This window comes from Schistocerca piceifrons, chromosome X, assembly GCF_021461385.2.
Source record: "Schistocerca piceifrons isolate TAMUIC-IGC-003096 chromosome X, iqSchPice1.1, whole genome shotgun sequence".
In the NCBI taxonomy this organism is placed as follows: Eukaryota; Metazoa; Arthropoda; class Insecta; order Orthoptera; family Acrididae; genus Schistocerca; species Schistocerca piceifrons.
In genome coordinates, this window is record NC_060149.1 from 425,328,287 (window position 1) to 425,348,483 (window position 20,197).

Here is a 20,197-nt window from a genome sequence, read left to right on the forward strand (position 1 = left end):
CTTCTGTAAAGTTTGGAAGGTAGGAGACGAGGTACTGGCAGAAGTAAAGCTGTGAGTACCGGGCGTGAGTCGTGCTTCGGTAGCTCAGATGGTAGAGCACTTGCCCGCGAAAGGCAAAGTTCCCGAGTTGAGTCTCGGTCGGGCACACAGTTTTAATCTGCCAGGAAAATTCATATCAGCGCACACTCCGCTGCAGAGTGAAAATCTCATTCTGGAAACATCCCCCACGCTGTGGCTAAGCCATGTCTCCGCAATATCCTTTCTTTCATGAGTGCTAGTTCTGCAAGGTTCGCAGGAGAGTTTCTGTAAAGTTTGGAAGGTAGGAGATGAGGCACTGGCAGAAGTAAAGCCGTGAGTACCGGGCGTGAGTCGTGCTTCGGTAGCTCAGATGGTAGAGCACTTGCCCGCGAAAGGCAAACGTCCCGAGTTCGAGTCTCGGTCGGGCACACAGTTTTAATCTGCCAGGAAGTTTCATATCAGCGCACACTCCGCTGCAGAGTGAAAATCTCATTCTGGAAACATCCCCCAGGCTGTGGCTAAGCCATGTCTCCGCAATATCCTTTCTTTCATGAGTGCTAGTTCTGCAAGTTTCGCAGGAGAGCTTCTGTAAAGTTTGGAAGGTAGGAGATGACGTACTGGCAGAAGTAAAGCTGTGAGTACCGAGCGTGAGTCGTGCTTCGGTAGCTCAGATGGTAGAGCACTTGCCCGCGAAAGGCAAAGGTCCCGAGTTCGAGTCTCGGTCGGGCACACAGTTTTACTCTGCCAGGAAGTTTTATATCATCGCACACTCCGCTGAAGAGTGAGAATCTCATTCTGGAAACATCCCCCAGGCTGTGGGTGAGCCATGTCTCTGCAATATCCTTTCTTTTAGGAGTGCGAGGTCTGCAAGGTTCGCAGGAGAGCTTCTGTAAATTTTGGAAGGTAGGAGACGAGGTACTGGCAGAAGTAAAGCTGTGAGTATCGGGCGTGAGTCGTGCTTTGGTAGCTCAGATGGTAGAGCACTTGCCGGCGAAAGGCAAAGTTCTCGAGTCCGAGTCTCGGTCGGGCACACAGTTTTAATCTGCCAGGAAGTTTCATATCAGCGCACACTCCACTGCAGAGTGAAAATCTCATTCTGGAAACATCCTCCAGGCTGTGGCTAAGCCATGTCTCCGCAATATCCTTTCTTTCAGGAGTGCGAGTTCTGCAAGGTACACAGGAGAGCTTCTGTAAAGTTTGGAAGGTAGGAGACGAGGTACTGACAGAAGTAAAGCTGTGAGTACCGGGCGTGAATCGTGCTTCGGTAACTCAGATGGTATAGCGCTTGCCCGCGAAAGGCAAAGGTCCCGAGTTCGAGTCTCAGTCGGGCACACAGTTTTAATCTGCCAGGAAGTTTCATATCAGCGCACACTCCGCTGCAGAGTGAAAATCTCATTCTGGAAACATCCCCCAGGCTGTGGCAAAGCCATGTCTCCGCAATATCCTTTCTTTCAGGAGTGCGAGTTCTGCAAGGTTCGCAGGAGAGCTTCTGTAAAGTTTGGAAGGTAGGAGACGAGGTACTGGTAGAAGTAAAGCTGTGAGTACCGGGCGTGAGTCATGCTTCGGTAGATCAGATGGTAGAGCACTTGCCCGCAAAGGCAAAGGTCCCGAGTTCTAGTTTCGGATGGGCACACAGTTTTAATCTGCCAGGAAGTTTCATATCAGCGCACACTCCGCTGCAGAGTGAAAATCTCATTCTAGAAACATCCTCCAGGCTGTGGCTAAGCCATGTCTCCGCAATATCCTTTCTTACATGACTGCTAGTTCTGCAAGGTTCGCAGGAGAGCTGCTGTAAAGTTTGGAAGGTAGGAGACGAGGTACTGGTAGAAGTGTAGCTGTGAGTACCGGGCGTCAGTCGTGCTTCGGTAGCTAAGATGGTAGAGCACTTGCCCGCGAAAGACAAAGGTCTCGAGTTCGAGTCTCGGTCGGGCACACAGTTTTATCCTGCCACGAAGTTCCATATCAGCTCACACTCCGCTGCAGAGTGAAAATCTCATTCTGGAAACATCCCCCAGGCTGTGGCTAAGCCATGTCTCCGCAATATCCTTTCTTTCAGGAGTGCTAGTTCTGCATGGTTCGAAGGAGAGCTTCTGTAAAGTTTGGAAGGTAGGAGACGAGGTACTGGCAGAAGTAAAGCTGTGAGTACCGGGCGGGAGTCGTGCTTCGGTAGCTCAGATGGTAGAGCACTTGCCCGCGAGAGGCAAAGTTCCCGAGTTGAGTCTCGGTCGGGCACACAGTTTTAATCTGCCAGGAAAATTCATATCAGCGCACACTCCGCTGCAGAGTGAAAATCTCATTCTGGAAACATCCCCCACGTTGTGGCTAAGCCATGTCTCCGCAATATCCTTTCTTTCAGGAGTGCTAGTTCTGCAAGGTTCGCAGGAGAGCTTCTGTAAAGTTCGGAAGGTAGCAGATGAGGCACTGGCAGAAGTAAAGCCGTGAGTACCGGGCGTGAGTCGTGCTTCGGTAGCTCCGATGGTAGAGCACTTGCCCGCAATAGGCAAAGGTCCCGAGTTCGAGTCTCGGTCGGGCACACAGTTTTAACCTGGCAGGAAGTTTCATATCGGCGCAAACTCCGCTGCAGAGTGAAAATCTCATTCTGGTAACATCCCCCAGGCTGTGGCTAAGCCATGTCTCCGCAATATCCTTTCTTTCAGGAGTGCGAGGTCTGTAATGTTTGCAGGAGAGCCTCTGTAAAGTTTGGAAGGTAGGAGATGAGGTACTGGCAGAAGTAAAGCTGTGAGTACCGAGCGTGAGACGTGCTTCGGTAGCTCAGATGGTAGAGCACTTGCCCGCGAAAGGCAAAGGTCCCGAGTTCGAGTCTCGGTCGGGCACACAGTTTTAATCTGCCAGGAAGTTTTATATCATCGCACACTCCGCTGAAGAGTGAGAATCTCATTCTGAAACATCCCCCAGGCTGTGGGTGAGGCATGTCTCCGCAATATCCTTTCTTTTAGGAGTACGAGGTCTGCAAGGTTCGCAGGAGAGCTTCTGTAAATTTTGGAAGGTAGGAGACGAGGTACTGGCAGAAGTAAAGCTGTGAGTACCGGGCGTGAGTCGTGCTTTGGTAGCTCAGATCGTAGAGCACTTGCCGGCGAAAGGCAAAGTTCTCGAGTCCGAGTCTCGGTCGGACACACAGTTTTAATCTGCCAGGAAGTTTCATATCAGCGCACACTCCACTGCAGAGAGAAAATCTCATTCTGGAAACATCCTCCAGGCTGTGGCTAAGCCATGTCTCCGCAATATCCTTTCTTTCAGGAGTGCGAGTTCTGCAAGGTACACAGGAGAGCTTCTGTAAAGTTTGGAAGGTAGGAGACGAGGTGCTGACAGTAGTAAAGCTGTGACTACGGGGCGTGAATCGTGCTTCGGTAGCTCAGATGGTATAGCGCTTGCCCGCGAAAGGCAACGGTCCCGAGTTCGAGTCTCGGTCGGGCACACAGTTTTAATCTGGCAGGAAGTTTCATATCAGCGCACACTCCGCTGCAGAGTGAAAATCTCATTCTGGAAACATCCCCCAGGCTGTGGCTAAGCCATGTCTCCGCAATATCCTTTCTTTCATGAGTGCTAGTTCTGCAAGGTTTGCAGGAGTGCTTCTGTAAAATTTGGAAGGTAGGAGATGAGGTACTGGCAGAAGTAAAGCTGTGAGATCCGGGCGTGAGTCGTGCTTCGGTAGCTCAGATGGTAGAGCACTTGCCCGCGAAAGGCAAAGGTCCCGAGTTCGAGTCTCGGTCGGGCACACAGTTTTAATCTGCCAGGAAGTTTCAAAGCAGCGCACACTCCTCTGCAGAGTGAAAATCTCATTCTGGAAACATTCCCCAGGCTGTGGCTAAGCCATGTCTCCGCAATATCCTTTCTTTCAGGAGTGCGAGTTCTGCAAGGTTCGCAGGAGAGCTTCTGTAAAGTTTGGAAAGTAGGAGACGAGGTACTGCCAGAAGTAAAGCTGTGAGTACCGGGCGTGAGTCGTCCTTCGGTAGCTCAGATGGTAGAGCAGTTGCCCGCGATAGGCAAAGGTCCCGAGTTCGAGTCTCGGTCGGGCACACAGTTTTAATCTGCCAGGAAGTGTCATATCAGTGCACACTCCGCTGCAGAGTGAAAATCTCATTCTGGAAACATCCCCCAGGCTGTGGCTGAGCCATGTCTCCGCAATATTCTTTCTTTTAGGAGTGCGAGGTCTGCAAGGTTCGCAGGAGAGCTTCTGTAAAGTTTGGAAGGTAGGAGACGAGGTACTGGCAGAAGATAAGCTGTGAGTACCGGGCGTGAGTCGTGCTTTGGTAGCTCAGATGGTAGAGCACTTGCGCGCGAAAGGCAAAGGTCCCCAGTTCGAGCCTCGGTCGGGCACACAGTTTTAATCTGCCAGGAAGTTTCATATCAACGCACACTCCGCTGCAGAGTGAAAATCTCATTCTGGAAACATCCCCCAGGCTGTGGCAAAGTCATGTCTCCGCAATATCCTTTCTTTCAGGAGTGCTAGTTCTGCAAGGTTCGCAGGAGAGCTACTGTAAAGTTTGGAAGGTAGGAGACGAGGTACTGGTAGAAGTAAAGCTGTGAGTACCGGGCGTGAGTCGTGCTTCGGTAGATCAGAAGGTAGAGCACTTGCCCGCAAAGGCAAAGGTCCCGAGTTGAGTCTCGGTCGGGCACACAGTTTTAATCTGCATGGAAGTTTCATATCAGCGCACACTCCACTGCAAAGTGAAAATCTCATTCTGGAAACATCCTCCAGGCTGTGGCTAAGCCACGTCTTCGCAATATCCTTTCTTTCAGGAGTGCTAGTTCTGCAAGGTTCGCAGGAGAGCTTCTGTAAAGTTTGGAAGGTAGGAGACGAGGTACTGGCAGAAGTAAAGCTGTGAGTACCGGGCGTGAGTCGTGCTTCGGTAGTTCGGATGGTAGAGCACTTGCCCGCGAAAAGCAAAGTTCCCGAGTTCTAGTTTCGGACGGGCACACAGTTTTAATCTGCCAGGAAATTTCATATCAGCGCACACTCCGCTGCAGAGTGAAAATCTCATTCTAGAAACATCCTCCAGGCTGTGGCTAAGCCATGTCTCCGCAATATCCTTTCTTACATGAGTGCTAGTTCTGCAAGGTTCGCAGGAGAGCTGCTGTAAAGTTTGGAAGGTAGGAGATAAGGTACTGGCAGAAGTAAAGCTGTGAGATCCGGGCGTGAGTCGTGCTTCGGTAGCTCAGATGGTAGAGCACTTGCCCGCGAAAGGCAAAGGTCCCGAGTTCGAGTCTCGGTCGGGCACACAGTTTTAATCTGCCAGGAAGTTTCAAAGCAGCGCACACTCCTCTGCAGAGTGAAAATCTCATTCTGGAAACATTCCCCAGGCTGTGGCTAAGCCATGTCTCCGCAATATCCTTTCTTTCAGGAGTGCGAGTTCTGCAAGGTTCGCAGGAGAGCTTCTGTAAAGTTTGGAAAGTAGGAGACGAGGTACTGGCAGAAGTAAAGCTGTGAGTACCGGGCGTGAGTCGTCCTTCGGTAGCTCAGATGGTAGAGCAGTTGCCCGCGATAGGCAAAGGTCCCGAGTTCGAGTCTCGGTCGGGCACACAGTTTTAATCTGCCAGGAAGTATCATATCAGTGCACACTCCGCTGCAGAGTGAAAATCTCATTCTGGAAACATCCCCCAGGCTGTGGCAAAGCCATGTCTCCGCAATATCCTTTCTTTCAGGAGTGCTAGTTCTGCAAGGTTCGCAGGAGAGCTTCTGTAAAGTTTGGAAGGTAGGAGACGAGGTACTGGTAGAAGTAAAGCTGTGAGTACCGGGCGTGAGTCGTGCTTCGGTAGATCAGATGGTAGAGCACTTGCCCGCAAAGGCAAAGGTCCCGAGTTGAGTCTCGGTCGGGCACACAGTTTTAATCTGCATGGGAGTTTCATATCAGCGCACACTCCACTGCAAAGTGAAAATCTCATTCTGGAAACATCCTCCAGGCTGTGGCTAAGCCACGTCTCCGCAATATCCTTTCTTTCAGGAGTGCTAGTTCTGCAAGGTTCGCAGGAGAGCTTCTGTAAAGTTTGGAAGGTAGGAGACGAGGTACTGGCAGAAGTAAAGCTGTGAGTACCGGGCGTGAGTCGTGCTTCGGTAGCTCGGATGGTAGAGCACTTGCCCGCGAAAGGCAAAGTACCCGAGTTCTAGTTTCGGACGGGCACACAGTTTTAATCTGCCAGGAAATTTCATATCAGCGCACACTCCGCTGCAGAGTGAAAATCTCATTCTAGAAACATCCTCCAGGCTGTGCCTAAGCCATGTCTCCGCAATATCCTTTCTTACATGAGTGCTAGTTCTGCAAGGTTCGGAGGAGAGCTGCTGTAAAGTTTGGAAGGTAGGAGATAAGGTACTGGCAGAAGTAAAGCTGTGAGTACCGGGCGTGAGTCGTGCTTCGGTAGCTCAGATGGTAGAGCACTTGCCCGCGCTAGGCAAAGTTCCCGAGTTCGAGTCTCGGTCGGGCACACAGTTTTAATCTGCCAGGAAGTTTCATATCAGCGCACACTCCGCTGCAGAGTGAAAATCTCATTCTTTAAACATCCCCCAGGCTGTGGCTGAGCCATGTCTCCGCAATATCCTTTCTTTCAGGAGTGCGAGGTCTGCAAGGTTTGCAGTAGAGCTGCTGTAAAGTTTGGAAGGTAGGAGACGAGGTACTGGCAGAAGTAAAGCTGTGAGTACCGGGGGTGAGTCGTGCTTTGGTAGCTCAGATGGTAGAGCACTTGCCCGCGAAAGGCAAAGGTCTCGAGTTCGAGTCTCAGTCGGGCACACAGTTTTAATCTGCCAGGAAGTTTCATATCAGCGCACACTCCGCTGCAGAGTGGAAATCTCTTTCTGGAAACATCCCTAAGGCTGTGGCTAAGCCATGTCTCTGCAATATCCTTTCTTTCAGGAGTTCGAAGTCGGCAAGGTTCGCAGGAGAGCTTCTGTAAAGTTTGGAAGGTAGGAGACGAGGTACTGGCAGAAGTAAACTTGTGAGTACCGGGCGTGAGTCGTGCTTCGGTAGCTCAGATGGCAGAGCACTTGCCCGCGAAAGGCAAAGGTCCCGAGTTGAGTCTCGGTCGGGCACACAGCTTTAATCTGCCAGGAAGTTTCATATCAGCGCACACTCCACTGCAGAGTGAAAATCTCATTCTGGAAACATCCCCCAGGCTGTGGCTGAGCCATGTCTCCGCAATATCCTTTCTTTCAGGAGTGCGAGGTCTGTAATGTTTGCAGGAGAGCCTCTGTAAAGTTTGGAAGGTAGGAGACGAGGTACTGGCAGAAGTAAAGCTGTGAGTACCGGGCGTGAGTCGTGCTTTGGTAGCTCAGATCGTAGAGCACTAGCCCGCGAAAGGCAAAGTTCTCGAGTTCGAGTCTCGGTCGGGCACACAGTTTTAATCTGCCAGGAAGTTTCATATCAGCGCACACTCCGCTGCAGAGTGAAAATCTCATTCTGGAAACATCCCCCAGGCTGTGGCTAAGCCATGTCTCCGCAATATCCTTTCTTTCAGGAGTGCTAGTTCTGCATGGTTCGCAGGAGAGCTTCTGTAAAGTTTGGAAGGTAGGAGACGAGGTACTGGCAGAAGTAAAGCTGTGAGTACCGGGCGTGAGTCGTGCTTCGGTAGCTCAGATGGTAGAGGACTTGCCCGCGAAAGGCAACGTTCCCGAGTTGAGTCTCGGTCGGGCACACAGTTTTAATCTGCCAGGAAAATTCATATCAGCGCACACTCCGCTGCAGAGTGAAAATCTCATTCTGGAAACATCCCCCAGGCTGTGGCTGAGCCATGTCTCCGCAATATCCTTTCTTTCAGGAGTGCGAGGTCTGTAATGTTTGCAGGAGAGCCTCTGTAAAGTTTGGAAGGTAGGAGACGAGGTACTGGCATAAGTAAAGCTGTGAGTACCGGGCGGGGGCGTGCTTTGGTAGCTCAGATCGTAGAGCACTAGCCCGCGAAAGTCAAAGTTCTCGAGTTCGAGTCTCGGTCGGGCACACAGTTTTAATCTGCCAGGAAGTTTCATATCAGCGCACACTCCGCTGCAGAGTGAAAATCTCATTCTGGAAACATCCCCCAGGCTGTGGCTAAGCCATGTCTCCGCAATATCCTTTCCTTCAGGAGTGCTAGTTCTGCTAGGATCGCAGGAGAGCTTCTGTAAAGTTTGGAAGGTAGGAGACGAGGTACTGGCAGAAGTAAAGCTGTGAGTACTTTGCATGAGTCGTGGTTCGGTAGCTCAGATGGTAGAGCACTTGCCCGCGAAAGGCAAAGGTCCCGAGTTCGAGTCTCGGTCGGGCACACAGTTTTAATCTGCCAGGAAGTTTCATATCAGCGCACACTCCGCTGCATAGTGAAAATCTCATTCTGGAAACATCCCCCAGGTTGTGGCTAAGCCATGTCTCCGCAATATCCTTTCTTTCATGAGTGCTAGTTCTGCAAGGTTCGCAGGAGAGCTTCTGTAAAGTTTGGAAGGTCGGAGATGAGGTACTGGCAGAAGTAAAGCTGTGAGTACCGAGCGTGAGTCGTGCTTCGGTAGCTCAGATGGATAGTCCGGCTTACGCCGCCGTGCAGTGCGGACGTTGTTGTTATTTCCGCCTGCGGAGCGCGCGCGCTCGCTGTTGTTTACATTTCAGCGGCCGTCACTTACGTGTCGCTTACGTGCACTAGAATCATGGCCAACCGTTTTCGAAAATCAACTTTACGTTTCAACTTCTGCAACGACTACGCACGACCAAAGGCCTTGGAAGTGGAACGCTTCCTACGCGACGTTGCTAAGATCCCAGCTTCTGACATCTTGGGCATCCATTTGTCCATATTAAGCAGTACTGTGTACGTCAAAGTCGTCAATGACGCGGTATGTGAAAGAATACTTCGTGACACCAACCATGGATTACGCTTTTGCCACGCCGACGGCAATGTCGGAGCGGTCACTGTCGACCATGCCGGCTTAGGAATGCGCACCATACGAGTTTTCGAACTCCCGTTCGAGCTTCCAGCGGAAGACGTTATCGCGGCTTTCCGCCCCTATGGCACTGTACACGGCCACACTGCCGAACGCTGGGCGCAATTCCAAACGTACCCTGTTCTTAACGGTGTACGGTAGATCACCATCGACCTCCATCGCCACGTGCCATCTTACCTGCAAATTAGCGGGTGCCGCGCGGTTGTCATATACGACGGCCAACCCAAGACCTGTTCCGGGTGCGGCAAAGAAGGCCACCTCAGATCTGAGTGTCTTCAGCGACGAATCACCCAATTGCCAGCCGCTACCGTGGCACCTCCGGCTCCGACTACGGTTTTACCGATCACCTACGCATCGGCGCTCTGTTCTCCTCCCACCGGCCGCCGCCCATCGGACCATGCACCGGTGACCCTTCCAGCTGCTACGGATACCGCTGGGGCCGACGCGTCGCGCTCAAAGCCTGACGCTACTCTGGCGCCACTACCAACAGCGACGACTTCCGACACCCACCCGCCTGAACATATGGACGCCCCTTCATTTGACGTTCCCGCGACGGCCTTCCTCTCAGAGCGACGCGACTCCCTCCCGTCTTCCGACACGGAGGGACGAACCCGCAAACAACGTTCACCTAAGAGGCGCAAGAGGAGGCGCCGTACGGTCTCGGAACGAGACGGATCACCACCCCCCGATGCTCCAGAGGCCGTCCGACCCGACGAGGCCTCGGAGAACCTACACGACGATACGAATGACGACAACATGACGCCGACTGTGGTTACGTCGATGCCTACTCTACTGGCTCGCTCAGGTGCTCCTTAACCAATGGACTCCACAGATGCGACTGCCGCCGAGACGTCCTCTGCCCCTACGACCGAACTGGAACGTACGACCATCACAACGACAACGCCTTCAATGGTGTGGAGTGAGGACGTCGATGAGGAGCCGGACCACACGCTGGGGACAAAGTTACCCCAGACGGAAGCATCGTTACGCCGCTGATAATGCCGTCAGGTGGCGTACGGCACGACTCACCGTTGCCTCGTCCCTCTTCATCCTCCGCCGGTGGAGTTCCCCTCCACGGCGGGTTACAGCTCCAAACCTACCGAATAGCGACGATCAACACTAACACCATTAGCTCACCCGTGAAACTCCAACTGCTGCGAGAGATGATATGGGCGTCGGACGTCGATATCGCACTACTACAGGAAGTACACCTGGCCACACTACCAGACGTCGCGGGATATAACACTTATCCTTCTCCTGGTGACCACCTGGGACGCGGCGTAGCCATCTACGCCAGGGAAGGCATTCCAGTGGCCGATATCACATACCTACCATCTGCCAGAGGCATGGCCGTCACCGTCATGGGGACGCGTATCATCAACATTTACGCTCCGTCAGACTCCACCCGCAGACGCGACAGGGCCCTCTTCTATTCAGAAGAAATCGCTCCTTTGTTTCTTGGACGCTGCGACCATTACTTGCTTGGGGGTGATTTTAATTGTGTCTTGCACCCTAAAGATCAAGTGCCCCACTACAACACCTGTCAAGAACTGCGTCTTGTCGTCCGAGATCTGTTGCTCCGCGACACTTGGGAAGTTCGGCACGGCGACGCGCCTGGACATACTTACCAGACGAGTCACTCCGCGAGCCGCCTTGATAGAATTTACGTCTCTCGGGAACTCACACCTGCAGTCCAAGGTGCAGAACTTTGGCCCCTGGCCTTTTCGGACCACTGTGCCTACATCTGCAACATTCTCTTCCCCAAGCAAGTGGTCTGGCGTAGTCGTGCACCGTGGAAGCTAAACACCTCCCATCTTCATGATCCCGAATGTCTTCAACGTGTTACCGAGACATGGGCCACCTGTGAACGTCGCTTACCTAAATACTGCACGACCTTGACCTGGTGGCTAGAATGTGCCAAACCTGCCATTCGACGTACTTTGATTCAGTATGGAAAGGAAGTTGCTACGTGGCGCCGGCACACTACCGACTATTTCTACGCCGTTCTCCGCGACCTGGACGCCCAACCGCCCACCCCCGACACCCAAAGGGAACGCAGCAGGATTAAGGCGCAAATTGTAACTTTGACACGCCGTAGACTGCAGGGGGCTATGGTGCGAACCCGACGTCAAGATTCGGCGGAACAAGAACATCCGACCATGCATCATATCGCCTCCGATAGGAAACATCGACGACGACAACTCATCACCGAGATCACCACCTGTCGCGGCCAGCACGTCACTTGCCAGGCCGAAATCGTCAGTGCCTTTGTCGATCACTACCGCACAATGTACCAGGAGGAGACTACCAACAACCACGCTGAGGAGTCTGTGTTACCACACGTAACTCGCACCCTCACCAGCGACGAAGCGGACGAGCTGCTGGAGCCCATTACGCGTGACGAAATCCACGATGCAATCAAAAAAGGCGCTCTGAATAAGTCACCTGGTGTCGACGGATTGCCGATAGAATTTTATCGCGCTTTCTTCACACTAATGGCATCACGGTGGACAACGATGTTTAATGAACTGCTGACGATAGGGAACGCCGTACCGCCGTCCTTCGTCACGGGAATTATTATACCCATCCACAAGCCGACACCAGGTGTGACGACAGCACATTACCGTCCCCTGACTCTGCTTAACGCAGACTGTAAAATTTTTACACGCCTACTGGCAACGCGATGCCGCAAGATCCTGCCTAGCATCCTATCCTCGGAACAGACAACTCCGGGCGGCTCAGTTAATATACAAACGGCCACAGGAGAATGTCGCGATTTAATTGCACTGGCAGCGGCGTGCAGACTCCGCGCCGCAGTGGTTGCCATTGATTTTGACAGCGCATTCGACAAATTGCGGCATCTTTTTCTGTTCTCAGTGATGAACCGCATGGGTTTTCCACCAGCCTTTATCGACGTGATCCGGCGCCTGTACGGCACCGCCGAATCTCTGATTCAGGTTAACGGCCGTGTGGCGGGACCAGTGGCGATCCGGCGTTCCGTACGGCAAGGCTGCTCACTTTCGACCCTACTGTATGCCATAAGCCTGGAGCCACTCATCGGGAGTCTGACGAGCCACCTTTCTGGTCTCACTTTGCGACAGCACAGTTTTTCGATGTCGTGCGTATGCGGACGACCTCCTCCTCTTGATCCGCTCACGGAGTGAAACACACACGGTACTTGATTTGATATCAACGTACGGCACTGCAGCGGGCAGTAACATGAATGTGGCTAAATCCGCGGCGATGCCCATTGGACGCGGTCTCCCACACGAAGACTTAGCACCTCTCCCGTGTGTACAACAACTACGATATCTTGGTATCATTTTCACCTCCACCGTGCGCCGCTCCGCTGCCATCAATTTTCGGCGTGCACTCCAAACAATCCGCACGACGGTGCGACAAAATCTTCTCCGACGACTCGATTCTTTACAACGTGTCCAATACCTCAATCAACATGTGGCGGCCAGAATGGTCCACATCGCACAGGTCCTCCCGCTGCCATCAACTATTGGACGCAGCCTTCAGGCTGCCCTCGGATACTTCCTTACAGCCGGTACGATCTTTAAGGTCCGCTGCGACACGCTCACCCTTCCCCCGCGAGCAGGAGGCCTCGGCCTTGTCAATGTGCGACTCCGAGCGGCGTCCTTGTACATGTCCACCATGCACAAGCAGTGGCACGGGGGCACCTCCCTTACGCGCAGCTTGCTGGAAATTCTTGTGCCCGCGACCATAACACCACCAGTACCAGTCGGACACATCAAGCACCATTTGACGCACATTTCTGATTTCATCGTCGACTTCAGTTATGCTCACACACACTTACCGACCACGCGTTCTCCTCGACCTAAAGATTTTTACACCCCTCTCCTTCGTTCCATATCCAGCAACAATATCGAACTGAGACATCCGTCCACGCGGTGGCCAACGGTTTGGCGCCACATCCACCAGCCTTTTCTTCCCTCCAACGTCCGGGCAACACGGTACCAAGTCGCAAATGAAAAATTCGCCACAAACCATCGCCTTCACGCCATCGGACTACAGGACTCTCCACTTTGTTCCATTTGCAACCTCGTGGATGACGATGTCCATCAACTGACTTGTACTGCCACCAGTGACGTCTGGAAACTTGCCCGACAGTTCGTAGCCTGTTACCTCCGCGTTCCGCCGGACTCGATTGACCCATGGACTTTTATCCATCCTCAGAATACTTATTTCCCCGCCTCCAAAAATCATGCGATTGTCTGGGTCAAGGGATGGACGATCACCTACATGTATAATGGTGGCGACAAATCACGCCTTGACTTCTGGCAGTACTTACAAACCGCCCACAGTGAAGTCGAACAGCGACCGCGCTACCGCGCCTTCTTCGCCAATTACCTACACGCGATCTTTACTTCACCCCCGCTCAGTTGGATGGTGCCACACGCCGACAGCACTCCCGCCCCCCCTGCTGACATCTGAGACTCCCCGCGCTACTTTCTACATTGTAACCCACAGTGGAATAGGCGCATGGACACGCGCCTCCTTTCTTTAATGCACTACCCCAGACAACACTGGTCTTTCCCTCACTCCACTGTATATTGCTTCACACCTCTTAGATTACATCAGACCTATTATGCTTTTTTTCCCTACACCATGTTCATAAAAAAAAAAAAAAAAAATTCCTCGCCTTGTACGAGTATATTGTCTTGTGTTATTTTCGCCGGAAGGATGGCATTTCTGTTGTATTTAAGTTTGTACCAATAAAGATCTTTTTTTCCATTTACCCTTTTCCTGGTGAAAAAAAATATACATAAAAAAAAATAATCAAAAAGCTACTTTGAGTGAGTGATACAGGGACGGGAGGGGGGAGACATCGCGGCCAGGCCTCGGGTTTCGACCCCTGCCCGCCTTGTCTCCACCTACCCATATCTGAACACTCTTTAAAAAAAAAAATAAAAAAAATAAAAAAGTAGCGTCTTTGGAAAAAAAATGAAAAAAAAAAGGGGTAGCGTCTCTGATAAAAAAAAAAGATACAAAAAACAACTAAAAATATAAAAAATAAAAACAAAAAAAAAAGATGGTAGAGCACTTGCCCGCGAAAGGCAAAGGTCCCGAGTTCGAGTCTCGGTCGGGCACACAGTTTTAATCTGCCAGGAAGTTTTATATCATCACACACTCCGCTGAAGAGTGAGAATCTCATTCTGGAAACATCCCCCAGGCTGTGGGTGAGCCATGTCTCCGCAATATCCTTTCTTTTAGGAGTGCGAGGCCTGCAAGGTTCGCAGGAAAGCTTCTGTAAATTTTGGAAGGTAGGAGACGAGGTACTGGCAGAAGTAAAGCTGTGAGTACCGGGCGTGAGTCGTGCTTTGGTAGCTCAGATGGTAGAGCACTTGCCGGCGAAAGGCAAAGTTCTCGAGTCCGAGTCTCGGTCGGGCACACAGTTTTAATCTGCCAGGAAGTTTCATATCAGCGCACACTCCACTGCAGAGTGAAAATCTCATTCTGGAAACATCCTCCAGGCTGTGGCTAAGCCATGTCTCCGCAATATCCTTTCTTTCAGGAGTGCGAGTTCTGCAAGGTACACAGGAGAGCTTCTGTAAAGTTTGGAAGGTAGGAGACGAGGTACTGACAGAAGTAAAGCTGTGAGTACCGGGCGTGAGTCGTACTTCGGTAGATCAGATGGTAGAGCACTTGCCCGCAAATGCAAAGGTCCCGAGTTGAGTCTCGGTCGGGCACACAGTTTTAATCTGCCAGGAAGTTTCATATCAGCGCACACACCAATGCAGAGTGAAAATCTCATTCTGGAAACATCCTCCAGGCTGTGGCTAAGCCACGTCTCCGCAATATCCTTTCTTTCAGGAGTGCGAGTTCTGCAAGGTTCGCAGGAGAGCTTCTGTAAAGTTTGGAAGGTAGGAGACGAGGTACTGACAGAAGTAAAGCTGTGAGTACCGGGCGTGAGTCGTGCTTCGGTAGATCAGATGGTAGAGCACTTGCCCACGAAAGGCAAAGGTCCCGATTTCGAGTCTCGGTCGGGCACACAGTTTTAATCTGCCAGGAAGTTTCATATCAGCGCACACTCCGCTGCAGAGTGAAAATCTCATTCTGGAAACATCCCCCACGCTGTGGCTAAGCCATGTCTCCGCAATATCCTTTCTTTCATGAGTGCTAGCTCTGCAAGGTTCGCAGGAGACCTTTTTTAATGTTTGGAAGGTAGGAGATGAGGCACTGCAGAAGTAAAGCTGTGAGTACTGGGCGTGAGTCGTGCTTCGGTAGCTCAGATGGTAGAGCACTTGCCCGCGATAGGCATAGGTCCCGAGTTCGAGTCTCGGTCGGGCACACAGTTTTAATCTGCCAGGAAGTTTCATATCAGCGCACACTCCGCTGCAGAGTGAAAATCTCATTCTGGAAACATCCCCCAGGCTGTGGCTGAGCCATGTCTCCGCAATATCCTTTCTTTCAGGAGTGCGAGGTCTGTAAGATTTGCAGGAGAGCTTCTGTAAAGTTTGGAAGGTAGGAGACGAGGTACTGGCAGAAGTAAAGCTGTGAGTACCGGGCGTGAGTCGTGCTTTGGTAGCTCAGATGGTAGAGCACTTGCCCGCGAAAGGGAAAGGTCTCGAATTCGAGTCTCGGTCGGGCACACAGTTTTAATCTGCCAGGAAGTTTCATATCAGCGCACACTCCGCTGCAGAGTGAAAATCTCATTCTGGAAACATCCCCCAGGCTGTGGCTAAGCCATGTCTCCGCAATATCCTTTCTTTCAGTAATGCTAGTTCTGCAAGGTTCGCAGGAGAGCTTCTGTAATGTTTGGAAGGTAGGAGACGAGGTACTGGCAGAAGTAAAGCTTTGAGTAACGGGCGTGAGTTGTGCTTCGGTAACTCAGATAGTAGAGCACTTGCCCGCGAAAGGCAAAGGTCCCGATTTCGAGTCTCGGTCTGGCACACAGTTTTAATATGCCAGGAAGTTTCATATCAGCGCACACTCCGCTGCAGAGTGAAAATCGCATTCTGGAAACATCCCCCAGGCTGTGGCTAAGCCATGTCTCCGCAATATCCTTTCTTTCAGGAGTGCTAGTTCTGCAAGGTTCGCAGGAGAGCTTCTGCAAAGTTTGGAAGGTAGGAGACGAAGAACTGGCAGGAGTAATACTGTGAGTACCGGGCGTGAGTCGTGCTTCAGTGGCTCAGATGGTAGAGCACTTGCCCGCGAAAGGCAAAGGTCCCGATTTCGAGTCTCGGTCTGGCACACAGTTTTAATATGCCAGGAAGTTTCATATCAGCGCACACTCCGCTGCAGAGTGAAAATCGCATTCTGGAAACATCCCCCAGGCTGTGGCTAAGCCATGTCTCCGCAATATCCTTTCTTTCAGGAGTGCTAGTTCTGCAAGGTTCGCAGGAGAGCTTCTGTCAAGTTTGGAAGGTAGGAGACGAGGTACTGGCTGAAGTAAAGCTGTGAGTACCGGGCGTGAGTCCTGCTTCGGTAGCTCAGATGGTAGAGCACTTCCCCGCGAAAGGCAAAGGTCCCGAGTGCGAGTCTCGGTCGGGCACACAGTTTTAATCTGCCAGGAAGTTTCATATCAGCGCACACTCCGTCGCAAAGTGAAAATCTCATTCTGGAAACATCCCCCAGGCTATGGCTAAGCCATGTCTCTGCAATATCCTTTCTTTCAGGAGTGCTAGATACGCAAGGTTCGCAGGACAGCTTCTGTGAAGTATAGAAGGTAGGAAACGAGGTACTGGCAGAAATAAAGCTGTGAGTACCGGGCGTGAGTCCTGCTTCGGTAGCTCAGATAGCAGAGCACTTGCCCACGAAAGGCAAAGGTCCAGAGTTCGAGTCTCGGTCGAGCATACAGCTTTAATCTGCCGGGAAGTTTCATATCAGAGCACACTCCGCTGCAGAGTGAAAATCTCATTCTGGAAACAACCCCCAGGCTGTGGCTAAGCCATGTCTCCGCAATATCCATTCTTTCAGGAGTGCTAGTTGTGCAAGGTTCGCAGGAGAGCTTCTGTAAAGTTTGGAAGGTAGGAGACGTGGGACTGGCAGAAGTAAAGCTGTGAGTAACGGGCGTGAGTCGTGCTTTGGTAGCTCAGATGGTAGAGCACTTGCCCGCGAAAGGCAAAAGTCCCGAGTTCGAGTCTCGGTCGGGCACACAGTTTTAATCTGCCAGGAAGTTTCATATCAGCGCACACTCCGCTGCAGAGTGAAATTCTCATTCTGGAAACATCTCCCAGGCTGTGGCTAAGCCATGTCTTCGCAATATCCGTTCCTTCAGGAGTGCTAGTTCTGCAAGGTTCGCAGGAGAGCTTCTGTAAAGTTTGGAAGGTAGGAGACGAGGTACTGGCAGATGTCAAGCTGTGAGTACCGGGCGCGACTCGTGCCTCGGTAGCTCAGATGGTTGAGCACTTGCCCACGAAAGGCAAAGGTTTCGAGATCGAGTCTCGGTCGGGCACAAAGTTTTAATCTGCCAGGAAGTTTCATATCAGCGCACACTCCGCTGCAGAGTGAAAATCTCATTCTGGAAACATCCCCCAGGCTGTGGTTAAGCCATGTCTCCGCAATATCCTTTCTTTCATGAGTGCTAGTTCTGCACGGTTCGCAGGAGAGCTTCTGTAAATTTGGAAGGTAGGAGACGAGGTACTGGCAGCAGTAAAGCTGTGAGTACCGGGAGTGAGTCGTGCTTCGGTAGCTCAGATGGTAGTGCACTTGCCCGCGAAAGGCAAAGGTCCCGAGTTCGAATCTCTGTCGGGCACACAGTTTTAATCTGCCAGGAAGTTTCATATCAGCGCACACTCCGCTGCAGAGTGAAAATCAATTCTGGAAACATCCCTTAAGCTGTGGCTAAGACATGTCTCCGCAATATCCTTTCATTCAGGAGTGCTAGTTCTGCAGGGTACGCAGGGGAGCTTCTGTAAGGTTTGGAAGGTACGAGACGAGGTACTGGCAGAAGTAAAGCTGTGAGTACCGGGCGTGAGTCGTGCTTCGGTAGCTCAGATGGTAGAGCACTTGCCCGCGAAAGGCAAAAGTCCCGAGTGCGAGTCTCGGTCGTGCACACAGTTTTAATCTGCCAGGAAGTTTCATATCAGCGCACACCCCGCTGCAGAGTGAAAATCTCATTCTGGAAACATCCCCCACGCTGTGGCTAAGCCATGTCTCCGCAATATCCTTTCTTTCAGGAGTGCTAGTTACGCAAGGTTCGCAGGACAGCTTCTGTAAAGTATGGAAGGTAGGAGACGAGGTACTGGCAGAAATAAAGCTGTGAGTACCGGCCGTGAGTCGTGCTTCGGTAGCTCAGATGGTAGAGCACTTGCCCGCGAAAGGCAAAGGTCCAGAGTTCGAGTCTCGGTCGAGCATACAGTTTTAATCTGCCAGGAAGTTTCATATCAGAGCACACTCCGCTGCAGAGTGAAAATCTCATTCTGGAAACTTCCCCCAGGCTGTGGCTAAGCCATGTCTCCGCAATATCGATTCCTTCAGGAGTGCTAGTAGTGCAAGGTTCGCAGGAGAGCTTCTGTCAAGTTTGGAAGGTAGGAGACGAGGTACTGGCTGAAGTAAAGCTGTGAGTACCGGGCGTGAGTCGTGCTTCGGTAGCTCAGATGGTAGAGCACTTTCCCGCGAAAGGCAAAGGTCCCGAGTTCGAGTCTAGGTCGGGCACACAGTTTTAATCTGCCAGTAAGTTTCATTTCAGCGCACACTCCGCTGCAGAGTGAAATTGTCATTCTGGAAATATCCCCCAGGCTGTGGCTAAGCCATGTCTCCGCAATATCCTTTCATTCAGGAGTGCTAGTTCTGCAAGGTTCGCAGGAGAGCTTTTGTAAAGTTTGGAAGGAAGGAGACGAGTTACTGGCAGAAGTAAAGCTGTGAGTACCGGGCATGTGTCGTGCTTCGGTAGCTCATATGGTAGAGCACTTGCCCGTGAAAGGCAAAGGTCCCGAGTTCGAGTCTCGGTCGGGCACACAGTTTTAATCTGCCAGGAAGTTTCATATCAGCGCACACTCCGCTGCAGAGTGAAATTCTCATTCTGGAAACATCCCTCAGGCTGTGGCTAAGCCATGTCTCCGCAATGTCCTTTCTTTCAGGAGTGCGAGTTCGGCAACGTTTGCAGGAGAGCTTGTGTAAAGTTTGGAAGGTAGGAGACGAGGTACTGGCAGAAGTAAAGCTGTGAGTAGCGGGCGTGAGTCGTGCTTCGGTAGCTCAGATGGTAGAGCACTTGCCCGCGAAAGGCAAAGGTCCCGAGTTCGAGTCTCGGTCGGGCACACAGTTTTAATCTGCCAGGAAGTTTCATATCAGCGCACACTCCGCTACAGAGTGAAAATCTCCTTCTGGAAACATCCCCCAGGCTTTGGCTAAGCCATGTCTCCGCAATATCCTTTCTCTCAGGAGAGCTAGTTCTGCAAGGTTCGCAAGAGAGCTTCTGTAAAGTTTGGAAGGTAGGAGACGAGGTACGTGCAGAAGTAAAGCAGTGAGTACCGGGCGTGAGTCATGCTTCGGTAGCTCAGATGGTAGAGCACTTTCCCGCGAAAGGCAAAAGTCCCGAGTTCAAGTCTCGGTCGGGCACACAGTTTTAATCTGCCAGGAAGTTTCATATCAGCGCACACTCCGCTGCAGAGTGAAAATGTCATTCTGGGTATATCCCCCAGGCTGTGGCTAAGCCAAGTCTCCGCAATATTCTTTCTTGCAGGAGTGCTAGTTCTGCAAGTTTCGCAGGAGAGCTTCTGTAAAGTTTCGAATGTAGGAGACGAGTTACTGGCAGAAGTAAAGCTGTGAGTACAGGGCGAGTGTCGTGCTTCGGTAGCTCAGATGGTACAGCACTTGCCCGCGAAAGGCAAACGTCCCGAGTTCGAGTTTCGGTGAGGCACACAGTTTTAATCTGCCAGGAAGTTTCATATCAGCGCAAACTCCGCTGCAGAGTGAAAATCTCATTCTGGAAACATCCCCCAGGCTGTGGCTAAGCCATGTCTCCGCAATATCCTTTGTTTTATGAGTGCTAGTTCTGCACGATTCGCAGGAGAGCTTCTGTAAGGTTTGGAAGGTAGGAGACGAGGTACTGGCAGCAGTAAAGCTGTGAGTACCGGGCGTGAGTCGTGCTTCGGTAGCTCAGATGGTAGAGCACATGCCCGCGAAAGGCAAAGTTCCCGAGTTCGAATCTTGGTCGGACACACAGTTTTAATCTGCCAGGAAGTGTCATATCAGCGCACACTCCGCTGCAGAGTGAAAATCTCATTCTGGAATCATCCCCCAGGCTGTGGCTAAGCCATGTCTCCGCAATATCCTTTCATTCAGGAGTGCTAGTTCTGC